Genomic DNA, 19,955 nt, shown 5'->3' with positions numbered 1-19,955 from the left:
ATCTTACTTTGTAAGAAACATCTGAACGTTAAACATTTTCCCCCCGAGGGAAAATTAATCCCATATATCTTTAAGAAGATAGAAACTCGAAGTGTCCCCCTCTCCCCTCCAAGCTAAAGTGTCTTTGGCTCGGCTTCTAGGACTTCTAGGAACGCGCAATTAAAATCGAAACGACTCCCTTGCACTAGTGAGATCCTTTGCTTTCTCTCCCCTCCACACAGCGGCTCAAGGAAACTCCAGAGCCCGATCCAAACTCCGCGGCTTCCAGGACGCGTCCCGCATCGCCCGGGCTCCGTCCCTGCGCGCGGTCCCTCCCGGCTGAGCCGCGGCCTCGGCGCGGCCGGGCTCCAAGGGGGTGTGTCCGGCTCGCAGGCCCGGAGGTCCCGCAGGCCCGGCGATCGCCTCCGCCGCGGGCCCACCTGCTCCGCGGCGCACCCCGCCTCCGGGGACACCCCCGTGCGTGGCCACCGACCCAACCGGGCGGCCTGTCACCCGCTTCCGGCCCCGCGCGCTAGAGCCCCTCGGCGGCGGCGCGCGCGCGGGTCGGGGCTCAGTGCCTCCCTCTCCCGCCCGAGTCCGAGGGAAGCCGCGCTCGTCTCCCCAGCCCGCGCGCGCCCCGGCTCGCCGTCCTCCCCCGCCCACCCCCGCCGCCCCACTCAGCCACGGCGAGACAGACGGGCGTGGGGACCGCAAGCGAGCGCCGGAGGTGGGGCGGGGAAAAGAGAGCATCCCCCGCCACCCGGCGGAGGGAGGCCTCGTCACAGCCGCCGCCTGGGCCGCGGCCGCAGATCTCGCGGTGTTTGCCGGCCGCCGCGCCGCCATATTGTGTGGCCGTATTTTGATGCGGACTGGGCTGGCGGAGCCGCGGCGGCGAGAGCGAGCGAGAGCTGGGGGGGTGGGGGGAGGGCAGGCGAGCGGCCGGGGGGTGGGGGCGGAGGGAGTCAGGGCGGCCGTGCGAGCCGGAGCCGAGCAGCGGGCCGCGGCCACGGCGCCCCGGCCATCGCTTTGATCCGCGGCAGGCGCCCCAGGCCGACCCCCTCCCCTCCCCCTCAGCCGCGAGCGGCGGCGGCAGCGGCCGGAGGGAGTTGGCGGCGGCAGCGGCGGCGGCCGGGCGGAGGGAACTGAGCGGGGAGGGAGGGAGGGCTGAGGTGTCCCCCCTGCCGGGTGGAATCGGCGCTGGCGGCGGCCGTGGTGGCGGAGGCGGCGGCGACGACGGGGGAGACGGCTGCCCAAGTGGGAGAGGCGGCGGCGGACGAGGAGGAGGGGGAAGCCGCGGCGGCGGCGAAGGGTAAGCGGACGGCGCTGCGGGGCCTCGGCGGGATCCCCAGCCCGCTTCCCGTGTCGGCTCCGGGTCGGAGACCGGCTCTCCCCGCGCGCGAGGCCCTTGTGGGGGCGTCCGCGCCTTCCTCGCCTTCTTCCTCGCTCCGCCCGGGTCCTGCCCGCGGTGGCGAGGCGCCGGGAGGCCCCCAAGTCCTGCAGGGCGGGTGGGGGCGGGGAGCATAGGGCCTGGCCTGGGCTCCGGGGCGCCGGGGGAGGGGGACCGAACAGGCCTGTCCTGGTGCTCAGCGCCGGGGAGAGCCGGGGTTGGAGGTGCCTTGCCCCCGGCCCGCCCCCAGGCCTGTGATCTGGAAGCGGGAGGGAGGGAGTCAGACTACTTTTTTTGGGTGGGTGGGAGACCCAGTCTGGATAAAGCTAGGGGCCCGAGAGTTGAGGGAGAACCAGGGAAGTTATGTGTGTGTGGGCTGAAGAGGAAGCACATCGCTCCCTTTCCTTTCCGATTTTGCTTTCCTGCCGCCTTCCTCGAAGTGGGGAACGCGCCCCGCTGTGACTAGGTGGCCCCCTTAGAGTCACCAGCCCCACCGTGAGACAGGTTGAAAGCGGGAGGCTGGCGAGGGTCTCTGGGCGTAGCTGACAGGTGACAGGTGGATCTGCCTGTTGCAGATGCTGTAGAATTGTCCCTGCAGGGTTGTAGACCAAAAGTGTCAGAGAGCATGTGAGTTTGTATTTACGTGTTTGGCCAAGTTTCATTCCATATATAGTATATTTGAGATGCTAAGTTTCCATTCAAGTCAGCTTAATTGTTAAGGAGGAATTCTTCAAATGTTTCTGATAAGAGGGGTTTCCAGGAGACTCTAGGGGATATGCAGCCACACAGTGCTTTTCTTCTGGTCTCTTGAAATTTGGGTTCCCCGAAGCATAGGAGGCTGTTAGTAGATGGGCTTTTATTCATTGGAAAGTTCTCGGACATTAACGTTGTATTCAAGGCAATAGCCAGGCAGTATAGTTTTGCATCCATTTTGTCGGTTCTAGGTAAGTTAGTAAAGTGCCAAATTTTAGGGTCAGGTTGATTGACATTTTATATTAGGAATTATTTCCTGTCGTAGCATACTCAAAGATGTTGCTCATTATGCAGTTTTAGATTTTGCTGGGAATTTTGGTGGGTACAATTTAGACTCTTAGCTTTCGGTTACCACTATTTAACACTCTTGGTACAATAGCAGATTTTTGACACCCTTTCAAAAATACCTTTAATGTTTCTGTGAATTTGAATCCGGAGTACTTTTTGAACTTGACAGTTTGAAACTTTAAAGACATAGGTGTTTCTAATAAATGAAGAGTTGCTTTTTACATTACTGTGTATGCTTTAGCTGTCTAATTTGACTCCTTAGGAAGAATTAGATTTGTGAGTTATGAGCCGAGTTAGTAGCCAGATAGTCCAGGAAGGGTTCTGTTGCTTTTAAGATGTGTGTGGAATGAGTATGCTGAATGGTGGGACTATCCATGTATTAACAGGAAATAGAACAAAAATTCCAGTGATTCAGAACTTTTGTTTGCCGCCCCCCACCAGTTTGTAATAGAGAGGGCTTTATGTTTTCAATCTTAAAGAATCAAGCTGAGAGTTGAATATGTTAATCATTATGTTATCCACTGAACATACGCCATCAGTTCACTTTTGTTTCATGAAGTATCTTTTTCTGAGTTAGAAATGGTTTCCAAAGGACACTATGAAATATCACTATTCAAAACCTTCTGTGAACCCTCACAATAGAACCTGTGTTTGTGTAATTCACTTAATTAATAAGTGGATGAAATGATCAGAGGTGCAAATGATACGCTTCCTGAAAAGCAAATTTTAAGTCAATCCCATTTAATTGAGGGAGCCACCTGTGTTTGGTATTCCATGGAAAGAAGCCCTTGCCTTTAGCTAAGAAGGCTATGGTAAGTTATGACACCTAGTAAAATGAGGGAAATTCTGCATAGTTAGGTGGGTACTACATAGACCCTAATTACGTCAATATTGAGTGTTTTATACTCTGGCAAAAGTCAACATGATTGGTTTTGTGCCTCGACAGAAATAAAAGCTTTATTCTACTCTATGTAAGGAAAATTACAAAGAACTGTGTAGAAAGCTGTTATGTACCAGTGAGCCGCATACATTTTGTTAGATAGGCATAAGGTATATAGATTGCTTGATTTTATGAGTTATGTGCTAGCAAAGCCCTTGTAAGGTGAATTTTCTAAAACTGAAGTTATACACATACACATTAAATGTTTATTTTTATGAATATCAGAATACTTTTGAAAAGAAACTTCACTTTACTCTAGTTTTTTAAGTTCCTGGAAATATCTATAATATATGAAGTTCATAGATTTAAGTTTTATTTCATATCTGCTTGGCCAGATGGATTCATATGCCCCAGGAACAGCAACAATGATTTTTTGTTTTGACTGACTTTTGCCATTTTTCTGTGGTAAGAACTCCTTAAATCAAGCTTATGCTGTGATAGACAAGTGTGAAAATAAGCAAGGCGGGATAGGGAGGAGATGCTCGTAGAGGATTGGACGAACAGTTTGCAGAAGTGTAGAGATGTGGGTAGTGAGGACGCCTGGACTGAGGAGGTTTCTTTCTGATGGGCTCTCACAAGCTGTGTTTGTCCTCATTTGCCACTGTATTCAGATGCTAACAAATTTGGAGATACTGGCATTAAATAAAAATTAAATGTATGTTCTTATTGTTGACTTCTGGCTTATGTTTCCCAAGTATTTAACAATATTTTAATATTTTATGTCCCAATTCTGATTTTTAAAAAGTCAAGAACAGACACTTTCTCAGAAAGGCAAAATCCCTAAGGAAGTGCTCTTGGAGTTGCTAGGTACTCTAACCTGCATTCTTTGGTTAATTTCATCTGTGAATGTTATAACCTGGAGACCAGCATTAAGGAGAAGGCTCTGTCTTTCATTTTCTAAGTATCCTCATCTTTCAAAACAGCCTGTTTATTATAAGTGGTGCTTTACCTTCTAGTTTTTGATTTTTAAAGGAAATGGGAGGGGGTTACATATTTCACTTAGATTCTCTTGATTCTTTGCAGTGTTTCCAATCGTATCCTGAGCATGATGAGAATTGATAGCTGATAAGTTGTTGATGTTTGAAGATTTCTGTGAGATAGTTTTAGGTCTTGGCAGTTAAGTTTATTAATTCAAAACTTAATTTATGTAGATCCTCACCTCCATATTCCAGTGGTGTTTGATAAGTAAGGCTTAATGTGACTGCTTTATTGAGTCCATTCATTTTGCTTATTTGTTTGAGATGGTGGTCTTCATTTGAGCCCAAGCTGGCCTCAGTCTCCTACTGCAGTACTTACAGGTGTATACTTGGCCTGTCTCATATTTTTAATCATAAATTCCATTTCAGAATTTGGTACAACACACATGGTATCCTGGTTAGCAAAGAGAATGATAGTAATGATCATTGAATTCCCATTGTGTACCAAGTTTTCATTCACTTTTTGAGTATTTGGTAAGCCCTAGTAATGTCTGGACTCCTAGATCCTAGAGATGCAGTACTAAATAACAGACAAAATTTTCTGTTCTCATATAGTTTACATGTTAGTGGTAGAAGATACAATAAATGAGTAAAATGTGTATGGGGGCAAACACTGGAGAAAGAAAACAGAGAAGCTGAGCAATGGACAATGCTTGTTTGATCTGAGATCTGCAATGAACACCAGTTTTGATTTCAGAAAATAGAACTAGCCAATGACTTTCCTTCTTAGAAGAATATCCTTTAAATCTTGGAAATAAAATTATATTTGTGCTTCAGTATTACAAATTGTTACAGAGCTTCAATTAGTAGGGATTTCCTATTGTTAGTATTTTAAAAAGCTACTTTTTTTCTACTCAGTAGAAAATTCTGGAATTTACCATCCTTGTTTGAACCCTACTTTTGGCCACTTACAACTTTGCCACTGTATTTAGGGCCAGTTATGATTTCTTAGGTTCTCTGAGCCCATTTTCTAACCTGTAAAATAAATTGTCTAAGGTTTCTATGGTGATTAAGTGGAACATTTTATGTACAAGTCATAAGCAGTAGAGTGTGTGTAAATTGTACCATTTTTGTTTGTTGTCTTTCTGAAACTCTGAGTTGGTGACTGCAGCAAGCTCTCCCAGCACTATTGGACATTGTTAAATCTACATTTCATTGGCCACTTAAGGCAGCCTCACCTGTAGTATAATGTTAATTAAAGAATACTCTGTCCCTGGTGCTTTCTGGAGAGTTGATGTATGTCGTGTAGTCAGTGTAACAGAGGAGTACCATTATAGCCTTCAGTGGAGGAGCATTTTAGACCTGACATCTAGGTTGATAAGCTGGATCTAAACATTTTGACAAATGGACAGCAAGTACTGTATAAAATTCCAATTCATGTAGTCACTTGACATTTAGCACAGTGCATGCGTGGCACATAGAAAAAGTTCAGTAAAATGTTCACCTGTCAGTTTTTCCTTTATTTCAAAGACTTCACAAAATATTAAAGAAAACATTTACAAATGTGAAATGTGCCACTTGTGAATGATATTTTGAAGAAAAACTGAATAGTCATTCAAACTACAAATCTTTCTAACACCGGGAGATCACTGACCTGAGCTCCTGGGGTGGAGCATGTCTTCCTTTCCTTGTCTCCTTCGTCTCATGCTGGGCAGTGCTTGCCCTGTAACTAGTTTAGCAGGATGTATCTTGAGTGGTTTGTAATGGACATCTTTTGTTCCACCACTACTATTTTTGTGTTTTTGAGACAGGTTCTACTGTGTAGACTGGACTGGCCTTGAACACACAGAGATCTGCCTGCCTCTGCCACCAGAGTGCTAAGATTAAAGGCGTGCTTTGCACCACTACTCGTTTTAGTAGTAAACTCCTGCGTTTGAAAGGTTAGATGTCACACTAGATTTTGTTTTGAAGCAGAGGTTTGCTGTGTACCCCAAGCTGGCCTAGAATTCAGTGTCATCCTTCTGCTTCTCCAGTGCTCTGATTATAGACATAAGCCTGGTTGAACTTCTAATCTTAAGCATAACTGTCATGTTTTTAAGCCTAGCAAAACTTTTGAGAAAGAAAAATCCTGGAAATCTCAAGGAATGGCTTAATTATTTGCATCAAGGCAACTGTTTATAAACTGTACCTATGCTGTTGGCATGAACGTGAAAAGGGTAACTGCTTCTTCCTGCATACATGGAGAACCAAACCCCATGCATGCTAAGCAAATACTCTACCATTAAGATGGAGCCCCTATCCTTCTTTCTTTCTTTTTTTTTTGTTTGTTTGTTTGTTTTTGTTTTTGTTTTTCGAGACAGGGTTTCTCTGCAGCTTTTTTTTTTTTTTTTTTTTAGAGCCTGTCCTGGAACTAGCTCTTGTAGACCAGGCTGGCCTCGAACTCACAGAGATCCGCCTGCCTCTGCCTCCCGAGTGCTGGGATTAAAGGCGTGCGCCACCACCGCCCGGCTCCTTTCTTTTTTAGTTTGGTTCAAGGTCTGGCCAAGTTGTCCAGGCTGACCTCTAACTTATACTTCTGCCCCAACCTTAGGTGTAGCTAGGATGGAGGCATGTCTACCACATGCTGTGGGATGTAGCAACTTTTAAAGACAAAACAAAACTAATTCATGGATAATTATATACCTTAACTAACTTAAAGTTCAAGCTTATTTGATCTCTTTGAGGTAGTTTCAGTGGTATTGTTGATCTGTATTGAATTTATGGATTTAAATGGCCCAGTCATTTACTTCAATTCCTGAAACTGAACATAATGGTGTTTCATCAGAAATGAGAGAAACATCCCAGCACTTCCTTAGCAGTGACCGTTCTTTGTATGTTTAAATGTTCACACTGGTCAGCTTTTTCCTATTCTGATACAACCTGCCCTCTACCTGATGGATAACAACTGGATTTCCTAAAACTTAAACCTGACTAGGTCAAAGACCCTTGAGCCATTTGCACAAAACATTTCTTGGATTAAGAAAGGGGAAAAAATTAACTGGGCTGGAGAGATGGCTCAGCAGGTGAAAGCGCCTATGTGTAGATTAGCTTAACAACCTGAGTTTGCTCCCATGGGCCAACATGGTAGGAGAGAACCAAATCCTACATGTTTTCCTGTGACCTCTACAAGTGTGCTGTTGCAGGTGCATGCACATGAGTGCCCTCACAGACAGACCCAACAGTGATAAAGCAAACAACAACCGAAAAAACACCCTTACAAACCATGTACACAATGCTGTCTGTTCGAATCTGGACACTAGACGAAGTGCCAGTTGAGTGGCTATGAGTCTGTGGTTGTTACTTGTCTGCTAATCAGCTGTGGAAAAAAAATAGCACGAGGTGTCAGTCAGCTGCTGAGGCTCTAGGAAGAAAGTCTGATTCACACACAGGTACAACAGAAGAGGGCAGAAATTTAAAAAAAAATGTACTAGTTTATTTGCCTTATTTAAAAAAAAAGTGGCATTCTTGTTGCACTTAAGGATAATACGTGGGTTAAACCCAGGCTTCCTTATTGAAGTCCCAGAAGCTAAATACTAATGTACAGGTGGAAAGGTCCTTGGAGGAGAGAAAGAAGTGAGACAAGAATGTAATACGTACGATTGTAGTAGAATTGTGTGGGTGCTGATCATTATTCATAGAAAAGTGCATGAATCCATTATAGACTAGTTTTGATTAGTGAATTTTTACTTCCCAGTTTATTACTTTGAGTTATTAAATATGACTAATTTTGAGTGTTAACATTTTACTAACCTTTATTTGCATTAATGAAATTTTCCCTTGACCTTGTATATATTAATGTTAGCAGAATTGAGCACATCATGGTGGCTTCCTGACTATGAAGTCAGGTGGTCCAGTGATACTGTTGGTCATATCAGTGCAAGGCTATGACAGCTCAGCGGGATGTAAGAAAATATTTGTAAATACAGATGAAAATTTCACCTGGACAATTTGATTGTGCAAATCCAGGTAGGGAGTTTTTTCAGCAGAGAAACCAGTGAAGTCTGAATTCTAAAGAACTGGGGCTATGGGTGTAGAAAATTCACCTGATTTTGTACCCCTTAGAAACTGGGTCAACACTGCTTTTGAGTTCATCTCTTTGTTAATCTGTCAGATTGTCAGCCTCTGTCATATCAATTAAATTCCTTAATTTTAGTGTATTGGAGGCTTGATAAGAAAAGATCTGGCATTAAAAATCACTTGAGTCAATTTCAAATTACTTAGTTATTAAATAATGTGTTTAACTGCTCTATTATCATTGGAGTTTGTGTGCTAAATTATCATTCAGACTTTTATTTAAAGTTTTGTAATTATGTATTCAAAATTTTTAAAAAATTATTTGTACACTTGAGTGAGTCAGCTGCTTGGGAGCTGGAGTTAGAGCCGCTGATTGAGAGCCATGTGGTGTGGGTATTGGGAACCAAGCTCAGGTGCTCTCCAAGACAAAATGTGCTCTTATTGTAATGGCTTAAGCCATTCTTCAGCCCCTCTTTCAAACTTTCTGAGCCAAACTTGTCTTAAGAAAATGAATATTGTTATTACCTAATTTACATAGTAACTTTATATTTTCTGTATTTCTTATTTTACCTAGCAAAGTATCTATCTACCTGGAACCCAGTAGGCATCAATGAGTGGCACCAAAATTGTAAAATGGATCCTATACTTTTTAAAAATAATATTCAACTGTACATATAAAGCTTCTTGTATAGATAAGTATTTGCTTTCATACTCTTTTTTGGTGGGGGGAGTAAAGCCTGTTGTGAGCCTAGTCTTTAAGGGTTGAACCATCTTTCCAACCCTACTTCCTTATTCTTGACATTCTGTAGACTGTTTGTATCTCCACTTTTACTTTACACTAACCTTTATAGATTATAGGTTTTTATTAGTGCTTATCATAAGTAGACATAGAGAAGTAGACAATGCAGGCACAAACAGTTTTGATTTTAAAAGGGGATTTAAGAATACCTGCTATCCCGGTACTAGGGCGGCAGGCATCAAGGAGGCTCAAGGTTATCTGTAGGTTCATGGTGAGTTTGAGTTCATCTTGGAATGCATAACACTGTCTCAAAAAAGGAGAGAGGGAGGGAGGGAGGGAGGGAGGGAGGGAGGGAGGGAGGGAGGGAGGGAGGGAGGGAGAATTCAGAATAGATTGCATGTTCAGTTTAAAGCCACTGAGCACAAACACCAGTCTTCTTTCTATGCACTAAGGTAATATTCACGCTGTGACTGGCATGTTGCAGAGGACTTGAGTAAAGTATTATTCTGCTATTTTTCTGATAATTTCCCAGAAAATGGGGGAAAAAACAGCATGTACACATGCACACGTGGAAATGGGGATTTCAAAAGAAAATTCCCAGTTCCACATATGGTGACTCTACTTACTTAGAAAAGTGTACTTACATGCTTAGAGATTTTCAGACTGAAGTGAATGGTTGGCCTGAGTGAGACACTCACTCTCTTCATGAAATTTTCCACTCATGAACAGTGACATACATTCAGAGGATGACTGTCAAGGGCCACTGTTGCAGTTTTGAAAGTGGAACAAGTACCTTTTGAGGGAGATAACTACTCCCTCAAATTAAGAGAGAAAATTAAGCTAATGATCATAACTAAACCTAGGTACTAATCAGTATCTCAGTATGTTTATTGTGTCACACGAAAAGAACACCAAATTTACAGCATAGTCTGTTGGCTGTCTACTTATTATTATAGTAACTCAGAAGTTTTGGATTCCTGCTGTGCATCAGGTACTTACTAGGTAAAGGGGATGGTCAGATTACTAAAATGTTCTTGTTCTAGAGATGTGTGCAGAAGAGTGTGATACATTGTGATAAATGCTCTAACCTGGTTTAGCAAAGCCCTTTAGGAATCTACAGGAGGGATCGCCTGATTCAGTAAGCAGTAAAACAACACATAAAAGACTGCACTTAATCTCAGCGTGAGTAAGACAAGGTAGAGATGCCATTTCACACATAAAGAAGCATGCCTAAGACATGGAGGTTGAAAGGTCTATAAATTGTGAATAGTTCCATGATACACAGAGCCCTGGTGGTGTTGGAAATGGAAAGTGAGGGAGAAGACAGAGCATAAAGATCTTTGTGTACTCTGTAAAGATGACTGGCTTCATCTTGTTTCTGATGGACACAAGTACTGAACATTCTAAAAGCCTGGCTGCAGTGGAGCTGGGTTAGAAGGACAGGTAAGCCTTATACTGTTTGAGAATTGACAGGGATGGGATCAGAATCCAGGCTGTTAAATTAAGGAGGGAGTTAATAATGGACTTGAGGGAATACTAAGTGGGAAGTAGAGGTAAAGATCACACATTCCTGGCTTGTGTTCCTGGTAAATTCTGGCAAAGTTCACCAGTACAGAACAGACCAAGGGAACAGCAAATTTTGGAAGCTGTTTGAATTTTCTCTATTGAATTTAAGATTCTTTTGTAGGGGGAAAAGAGAGCATGATTTCTGTGTACATGGAAGAAAATGGGAATTTTTGTGTAGATAGTTTTTGAGCAAGTATTTGCATAAGAAATGATGATGATAAGTGTTACCAAATATAAGAAGTAGCAAATGCAGAAACCCATGTACGGGAGCCTATTTGCTCTCTCATAGGAACTTGGGGGTGTGGGAAAATAGGAAATGATATATAAGTGTGTACTTTCCATGTAGATTTTGGTTGTGCTAAGGACTTCAGATTTTATTCAAGATGAACTAGGAAGCCAACAAGAGTCTTAAGATAAAACTTAGTTTGCATTTCCCTTATTTCGTAGAACTTATTTCTATGGCTTATTAATTGGTGTTTCTATATTAATCTTTCTATAATGTATACAGATTTTGTAGTCATAATTAGACTGCTGTCAGTACTTTGTAATCGTCACTAAGAAACTCTTTTGTCTTCCTTTATAGTCTGGCTATTTCCTTCAACCTTAATCCTAGCAAACACCAATTTGTTTCCTTACTACACTATAATTTTATCATGGAAAATTGCATAAATGGAATTATACATTGTTACCTTTTGAGATTTGCTTTTTATTTGACTTTACCTAGTACCCTTGATCCATGCAAATTGTTGTATGAATCAATAGTCATTCCTTGTAATGCTGAGAAACATACTATTGTTAGGATGTTCTACAGTTTACTTAAGCATTCATTAGTTTGAAGGACTCTGGGGTCTCCAATTTGACATTATAAAAATAAAGCTTGGGATTATGTGTTGAATGTGCACATGAATGTACCAAGGTGGGAAGTGAAGAATCAGTCTGGACTCATGAGGAGGATCCCAAGGTTTCCTTACTGTTCTCTGTGTTGGATGAAGTACCACTTTTTACAAAAGACAACATTGTCTATTTCAGCGAAAACACTAACTATTGGAAAAGGTTTATTTTTGAAAAGTAGCCGAATTGTGTGCAGTTTCTTTGGTGAGCTGGTCAGGACCTTGCATGAGACAAGTAGAAGGAAGGGAGGGAAAAGAAAATAAACCTATTATTTTACCTAACAATAAATGAGATCAGGGGACAGCGAAGTGTACCAAATAGTCGATATCTGCCGGAAAACAGCATGATACAGAAAATCAGGGTTCCAGCTAGGCCTCAGAGATGTGGCATGTCAATATGTAAAAGTCAAATACATGTGGAAAGGCAAATAGATTGATTGGTGAATACATGGACAAAAGGAATATGAGGCAGTAGCAGTAATCGAGGCTTTAACATTGAATTTCTGTGTGAAATACAGCACAACTCCCAGCTTAAGTTTATAACCCCAAATTAGAGAATCCAGTCTTTCAAATTAGCATATGATTAAACTGTGGTATACCCAATAACAGTATAGTTTTCAACATTAACGAGGAATGAACTATTGATACTTGTAACAATTTAGTTGGACCAAGGGCATTAGAAAAGGCATACCTCTGTTTGGTACAAGCTCCTCTCCAAATCATGTATATAGCCTTTAGTTCCCAAAGGTTGATGGTATGTATATATGTATATAGGTAAGGAGATTTACAATGAACAGTTTTGTACATGTTTTCATGTGAAAATACATTATTATAAGAAACAATTAGACCTTTCCAGAGTTATTGTATCATTTTACTTTGCACTTAGCAATGTATGAGAGATCTGGTTTCTCTGCATTTTCACCAGCACTTGGTACTGTCAGTATTTTTCATCTCAGCCAATCTAATAGTTGACATCACATAGCTTAATTTGTATTTCCTAATAGGTGGTATAACTGTTTTCATGTGCTTCTTTGCTGCCTGTGTTCTTGGTTTGGTATGGTGCCTATATTCTAACTGGGTTGTTTCCTTCTGCTGAGGTTAGAGATTCTTTATGCCATCTAGATCCTAGTCTCCTGTTAGTGATTTGCAGACATTTTCTCCTAGCATGGGACTTCTCTTTGTCTTCTTAGCAGTGTCTTTGCATAGAGGAACTTTTGATTTGGATGAAGTCTAGCCGTTCATTGTTTCTGTTCATTTTATCTTTTTGGATTGTACCTTTCTTGCCACCCCTCAGAACTCATCTGTTCTCAAAGATTTTTCTCCTGTTATGAAAGTTTACTAAAAGCTTTATATATAACAATAGAGATGTATCATCTATTTTGATTTAATTTTTTGTTTGTTTTTTGAGACAGGGTTTCTCTGTAGTTTTGGAGCCTGTCCTGGAACTAGCTCTTGTAGACCAGGCTGGCCTTGAACTCACAGAGATCCGCCTGCCTCTGCCTCCCAAGTGCTGGGATTAAAGGCGTGCGCCACCACCGCCCGGCCCTTGATTTAATTTTATATTAAAATCTGATGTTTAGGTTGAGTTTTTTTGACTTGTGAATGACTATTTGTTCCAACATTATCGGCTTTTAAAACTATTCTCCATTGAATTGCTTTGACAAAAATCACATGGCTGTAATTGCAAGGGTCCATTTCTGTATTTTTCTGATCTTTTGCTCTTTAGATCTGTCCCACTAGTATTATACTATCTTAATTGTTGTAACTACATGGTAACTTGTCAGATTTCTCTAATTCTTTTTTAAAATTTATTTTGACTATTGTTTCCTTTTTATATTTAAAACACACATACACACATACATACCCCACTGTGATTTTGTTAAGAATCATATTACATTGTGGTCAGTTTTGGAGAAAATTTAGATTCCTACTCTATTGACTCAGTTCATGAATGTAGTATCTTTAGCCTTTTAAAAATGTTTTTTTATGTCTTTCCCCAGCATTTTGTAGTTTCCAGGTTGTAATTCATACACATTTTGTTAGATTTATACCTAGACTTTAAAGCAATTGTAAGTAACTATTATGTTTTAAATTTTGACTTTTAATTGTTCATATGCTAACAAATATCAATATAGCTGATTGCTCTGGGTGCACATTGTGTTCTGAGCCTTTTTGAAAACTGTTTTTTTTTTTTTTTTGGTTTTTCGAGACAGGGTTTCTCTGTGGCTTTGGAGCCTGTCCTGGAACTAGCTCTTGTAGACCAGGCTGGTCTCCTGTGAGTTTTCTGTGTACTTGTGAGTACAGACTATTTTAATTGCTTCTCAGTTTTTGTGCTTTTTATTTCTTTTCTTGCCTTACAGCTCTGGCTAGCTTTTTTTGGGTCTTAGGATATATTCAGTCTTTGACCACAAAGGATGTGTTGGCTACATTGTTTTTGTAGGTGTTATTTATCAGTTCCCTTTCTAGTTATAGTTTGTTTAAAAGTTTTTATCATGACTGGGTCTTGGACAATGTCAGATACTTTTTATATATCAGTAACTGGTTTTATGATCTTATTTCTTTAAACAGGTTACTTCCTTTTTTAAACATTTACTCTGAAATGTATGGAATAAATAACGAGACTAGAACAAAGATGTAAGAAAAGAGACTATATTGAAAATGATTGCAGTGATCCAGATGAGAGGCTATAGTGGCTGGAACTGGGGTAGTAACAGTAAAGGGTGAGAAAAGGTCAGAATTTGGATGTGTTTCAAGCCCTGTGTGGGCAGGAATTGCTGATGAATTATATGTGGAGCATGAGAGGGAATTCAAGAATGACTCCCAAGGGTTTTGGCCTAAGCAGTTGGAAGCATAAAATTGCTGTTGACTGAGTTGGGAAGAGTGGGGAAATGGCAAGTTTAGATTGGGCTAGGCAGTCAGGAGCTTGCTTTTGAACACATTAGCTCTGAAATGCCTTCTAGACTTATAATTTATAAAATCAAGTAGGCAATTCATCCAATACTTAAAATGGAATTAGGTGAGGAATTCAGGCTAGAAATAAAAATTTATCAGTAAGGTAATATAGATAGCGTTGTTACGGATTGTAATTCCTTTCTGTTTAGTGCATTTAGTCTGTTAACAAACTAAAGAAATTCGTGAAAGTGTGAACTGGTTCTGTTTACCAACAGACAGTTGACTCTCCGGTGTTAAGAACACCAGAAATTATATGGTTGGGAAAGAGTTTTGAGGATAGATATTTTGAAGATTACATTTGTCTTGAACCATACTTCATTGGTAGATGACTGTTGTACTGTTACTCACCTAACAGTTTTTACTACTAATTGGGAGCTTTGTCCTAAGCCTTTATAAACTGAAGGAGCCCTGTGCCCATTGTGAAGAGCTTGACATTGCTATTCAGTTCCCAGTTGGCCTTCCCTCACAGCAGTTCTTGTATATGAAGCCACCCAGAGAGACAGGAGAAACCAGGTTGTGAAACAGCTGACAAGGAGAAGTGCAGCTCAGAATCAGCTGGCGAAGTGAATGAGATCTGAGGACAGGCACATCTTCTGGGTCCCACCCAGATTTCTGCACTTTGAACCTTAGGCAGTATTTTTAAAACACCCATCATTTTTTTTCTTGCTGTAACTAATCAGTAGCTCTAGCATAGTATTTTCTCATTGGTGATTTGTATATTGCTAGCCTTGCTTTATTTACTTCTATTTGCACAATTTACCAACTTGTATTGATAATTATCTGTCAATTTTTCAATGTTTTTCAGTGTTTTGTACTAAGTTTTAAATATTTCTTTTTCTTTTGGACAAAAGAAAGTTCACGGAGTATACTGCAAGGATACAGCTGGTGTGGCAGTAACAGCTACCTGTCCCAATAGTCCTTTAGCACATGGACAATTATTAAATATTTGTGAATAAATGATGCACACATCCTACCTACCAAAAGTTTAAAGCTAGTTCATGAAACTTTGACTTTGAAAACAAATGCATTTACAATTCAGGTTAACAATTGCATGTCTTTTAGGAAATTTCTGTGTTCTATTTTCTATCTACTCCTCTCCATTTTCAGGTAAATGGCAGAAGTAGGTATAGAACAAAGTTTTCTTCATTGGTTATTATCTTATAAAACATTACCATACACTTTTTATTTTGAGCTATATGAGGCAAACCCTGAGCTTTTACTGTTCTGTCGTACGTTTTAAGTAGCAGGGAAGTTAGTAATTTCTAAGTACTACTTATACATGGGTACATATGCATGTGGAGGCCAGAGGATCACCTCCAGTGATCCTTATTCCTCAGGAGTTAGCCACTGTGTTTTTTGAGACAAAAATCTCTCACTGGCCTGAAACTTACCAATTCAACTAGGCTGGCTGGACATAAAGACCAAGGGATCTGCTAGTCCCTACCTCCTAAAGGCTGGAATTGCAAAGTCCCATCACCATGCCTGGCTTTTCCAAGACATCTGTCTATACTGGGGATCAAGTTTGAGTGCTTCCAAATGAGCTGTCTAATAGCACTAAAATATCTTTATTTGCAGTTGTATAATGTGTTGTGTGGAGGTGTGCATGTGTACATATCTATATACACATTACAGATAGTCAATCTATAACAGACTAATAGAATGTATATGGTGCTCTTTGATACTGTTGACACCAAGATAAAGATATTTAGTGACCTTGTTTAAGCATTTTTTTAACATTTAACTTTATTTTATGTGTATTTGGTATGAAGGTGCCAGATACCCTGGAACTGGAGTTATAGACAGTTGTGAGCTGCCATGTGGGTGCTGGGGATTGAACCCAGGTCCTCTGGGAGAGCAGCCAGTGCTCTTGACCACTGAGGCATCTCTCCAGCCCCATTAAGCATCTTGAATAAGGGAAAATAGTTGTATATTCATATTTATTTTAATAATGTGAATGAAACAATATATGCTCAACTGAATGATTATGTGGAGCAATAAATGAGCAAACACATTATAAGTCTTGTGTACCTGACACTCGTTATCAAAAGCTTTAAACTTCTTTTCCTTGGCCTTCTTGATACTTTAAAGAAACAAAGTGGTCTTATATAGCCTAAGCTGGCCTTGTATTTTACAAGTGTTGGAATGCGGGCATGAACCGGTACAATGAGCTTGATACCAATCCTTTCTTGCTTTCGTGGAGCTAACTTTCTTGGCTTTGTTTTTCAAGTATCCTTCTTAGCTTTCCTCTTTTGCATTTCTTAGGTTAAAACTCTCAGTACCAATCAACTTTAAAATCCCTTGCTTCTCATAGGAAGGATATGCTGTGACCCAGTTTGTATTTTAGGCAATTAGTAGGCTTGTTGCAGTTGCAAAGTACAGCCTAGGAAAGCTGTTCAGTAGGACAAGGTATCAGATAGGAAGCTGTTAATTGGTTATCAAGGTGCAACTGAACCCCCTGAATATTAAGGAGGGAATAGGAGTGGATACAAGGCCTTGGGAGTGATCAGTGAAACTTTGCCATTGGTTATATGAAGATAGCAAAGAATTAGAGATAGGACGCTGGAGTTCCTGACTTCAGAGCCTCACAGCTTATAGCTAATAGAAATGCATTGTTGAGCAGGAGGCAGAGTTGTAGGTGAGTTGTTTAGGATGGTGGTGTGTATTGTCAGGATGCTGGTTTACTTGTTCCAGACCCACCCTTTCTCCCTCACTGTCTGAATTCCATTGCCATTAGTCTAAGAGCTTCCTTTAGGAAAAAGTATGTTCTTTTTAGTCATAGCCAGCAGCAGAGCTTATTACATGTGGAGAGAAAATTATTTCCTACCCTCATTCCTTGTCTCTTGAGATCTCTGCCCTGTGTGAAGATGACTTAGAGACTATACCATCATTGTCACCCCACTTACAGGCTGTAGATAGATTGGTTTTATTTCACCTAAGTGAAATAAGTGAAGCAAGTTGTTAGAGCTATTTGAAGAAAGCTGCAACTATATGTTGTGTTTACAACCAAATAGTAATCAGTCCCAGTAAATGAAGCATGATTCATCTCATATCACTAGGTAAGACCTCCTTGCATAAAATAATTAAAACTTAACCCCCAAATCTATATTTAGAGATTTTCTATAGAATTTTTTTAAATCTCCATCATGTATGTTATATAAATCTTATTAATATATGTTTTATTCCAAGTCTATTTGTTTATATTGCATGTTTCTCTGCCTTCTGAAATAGGGAACCTTACATACATGTACCTACTTTGCATACTAAATCTTTTTGTAGAAGACAGTGTTTGCTTCATACCCCCAGAATGAATCAGAAACCTGGATTTTAATCCAAGGCCTACCACTAAGCTGTGTGAGAACTTAGTTCATAGAATCTAGGTGCATGTTATAGGTGCTTAGCGGACACTATAAAATGAAACGTTTTGTTACTGCTTTTAAGGTATCTCTTCCCTAATTTACTAAGTTAATAACTCATGAAAGTTCTTACTGCCCAGTAAATAAGCTCGTCAGGGGTTGGTTGGTTGGTTGGTTGGTTGGTTTTTCGAGATTGGATTTCTCTGTGTATCTTTGGAGCCTGTCCTGTCCTGGAACTTGCTCTGTAGACCAGGCTGACCTTGAACTCACAAGAGATCTACCTGCTTCTACCTCCTGAGTGGTAGGATTAAAGGTGCCTGCCACCACCAGACAGCCTAAGCTTGATTCTTGAGCAATGGTATCTATGTCCTCATTGGGGTGTTAGAATATCCCCTTTAGCTACTTAGTGGAAATTTGCCGTCTCAATATATTTTCTGGTATTTGAAGTTGCAAAACAAGTCTTAATATTGATTTATTGAGCGCATTTTACTTATTCTGTATGCATTATATGTCTGTATTGTATATAGGCAGTATTCTATATTTAAGCACATAGTCCATGTCTCCAGAAGAGCAAAACAATGAGAGACAAGATGATGAATTGTGGTGTTTATTGGTCCACAGGAACATTAGTAATTCTGAGTGTAGAGCCCCTGTGGACTGAAGCAAGGGAAAGATTCAAGGTCAAACTAGAGCTGCTTTTGAAGAAGTGGTTTTAGTGTTAGTGTGGAGAAATCACATTCTAAGCAAAAGCATTGGTCATTGAGAGGGGAAAGGGAGGTTGAATATGTTCACCAAGCCTGAATGGATACCTACCTATATAGGGGCTGATGGGTGGTAAAAGTAGGTAGATTTTAAGTAAATAGATAGTAATGGATGCTGGTGAAGATGTGAACAAAAGGAAACCCTTATATATACTGCTAGTGAGAATGTAAGGTAGTCTGGAAACTATGAAAGTCAGTATAAAAGCCTCTCAAAAACCTAAAATTAGATGTAGCCATACTGCTCCAGTGTTTGCCCAGAGAAGTCCAAGTCAGCAGTCACAGAGGTAAAGAGGCATGGATAAAGAAAATGCAGAGTATGTACACAAATGGAATGTTTTCAGCCTAAAAGAACAAAGTTACATGGTTTGCAGGAAAATGAGTGTAACTGGAAGTTATCTTAGTAAGTGACTTGATCCAGACTCAGAAAGACAAATACCATTTGTCTTACATATATTCTCACTTTCAGTTTCTAGATTTGATAAAAATACATAAAAACCATGTGTTTCCAAGGTTTTTGGGGGGTTTTTGTTTGTTTCTCTGTGTAATTATGGAGCCTGTCTTAGAACTGTGTAGACCAGGTGGCCTTGAACTCACAGAGATCCACCTGTCTGCTAGAATTAAAGGTGTGCACCACCACTGCCTGGCAAAACCATATATTTCTATGTAACGTAAAAGTAGATGTGAAACATTGTAGGAGGACAAAGGGCCGTTTTCTTTTTGTGCTGGTGAGAGGGGAAGTAAGGAATGTGCTCGATGTTCAGAATGGACTTGTATGAAAATGTCCCTCTCTAACATGTATGATGAATATGCTCAAGGATTTCTTTTTGAAATGTAAAGAAATATTTTATGTAGGTAAATTTAGGGCTGAGTGTGTGTGTGTGTGTGTGTGTGTGTGTGTGTGTGTGTGTGTGTGTGTCAGTAGGTAGAATGCTTACCTAACATGTCTGAGGCCCAGAGTTCAATCACAGCACAACATAATCCATGCATGGTGATGCCCACCTGTTATTATGCAATTGGGGAGGTGGGAGCAAGAGGATCAGCTACCAGAATTTGACCCAGTCTGGAATATATGAGATTCTGCCTTTTCTTTTTAAGTTAGAGTCAATAGAGAGATTTTAATCTAAATTACATGATCCTAAAGATACAGAGGGTAGAACTTGAGGGAGAGGTGCATGTGGCAGTGAAAAGGATTCAGTTTTTATTGAGTTCTAACATAACTTTCCCATTTCTCTCTGTTAGGGTTTTAGAAGAAGCTGACCACAGCAGCATCAGCAACACCTTTTTCTTTAGGGCTATGAGACACTTCTCGTGTTATGCTCTAGATGTGGATGTCTCTGTGTAGTTATACATATTATCACCTTGGAATTTAGGTATATA

At 40.8% G+C, this 19,955-nt stretch overlaps 1 protein-coding gene across 2 annotated transcripts in view; it reads left to right on the top strand.

Moving 5' to 3' along the window:
* The first annotated feature begins 1,126 nt into the window (after positions 1-1,126).
* Positions 1,127-19,955, top strand: part of Tab2 (TGF-beta activated kinase 1 (MAP3K7) binding protein 2) — a 57,903-nt gene continuing 39,074 nt past the window's right edge. For both annotated transcript variants that reach the window (XM_038338568.2, XM_038338569.2), the window contains exon 1: positions 1,127-1,288. The gene's annotated coding sequence lies outside the window, so the exon portion shown is untranslated. The remainder of the gene's footprint in view (positions 1,289-19,955) is intronic.

The sequence above is a fragment of the Arvicola amphibius genome, chromosome 8, assembly GCF_903992535.2.
Source record: "Arvicola amphibius chromosome 8, mArvAmp1.2, whole genome shotgun sequence".
Classification (NCBI taxonomy): Eukaryota; Metazoa; Chordata; class Mammalia; order Rodentia; family Cricetidae; genus Arvicola; species Arvicola amphibius.
This window is presented reverse-complemented; position numbering and strand designations above follow the sequence as displayed.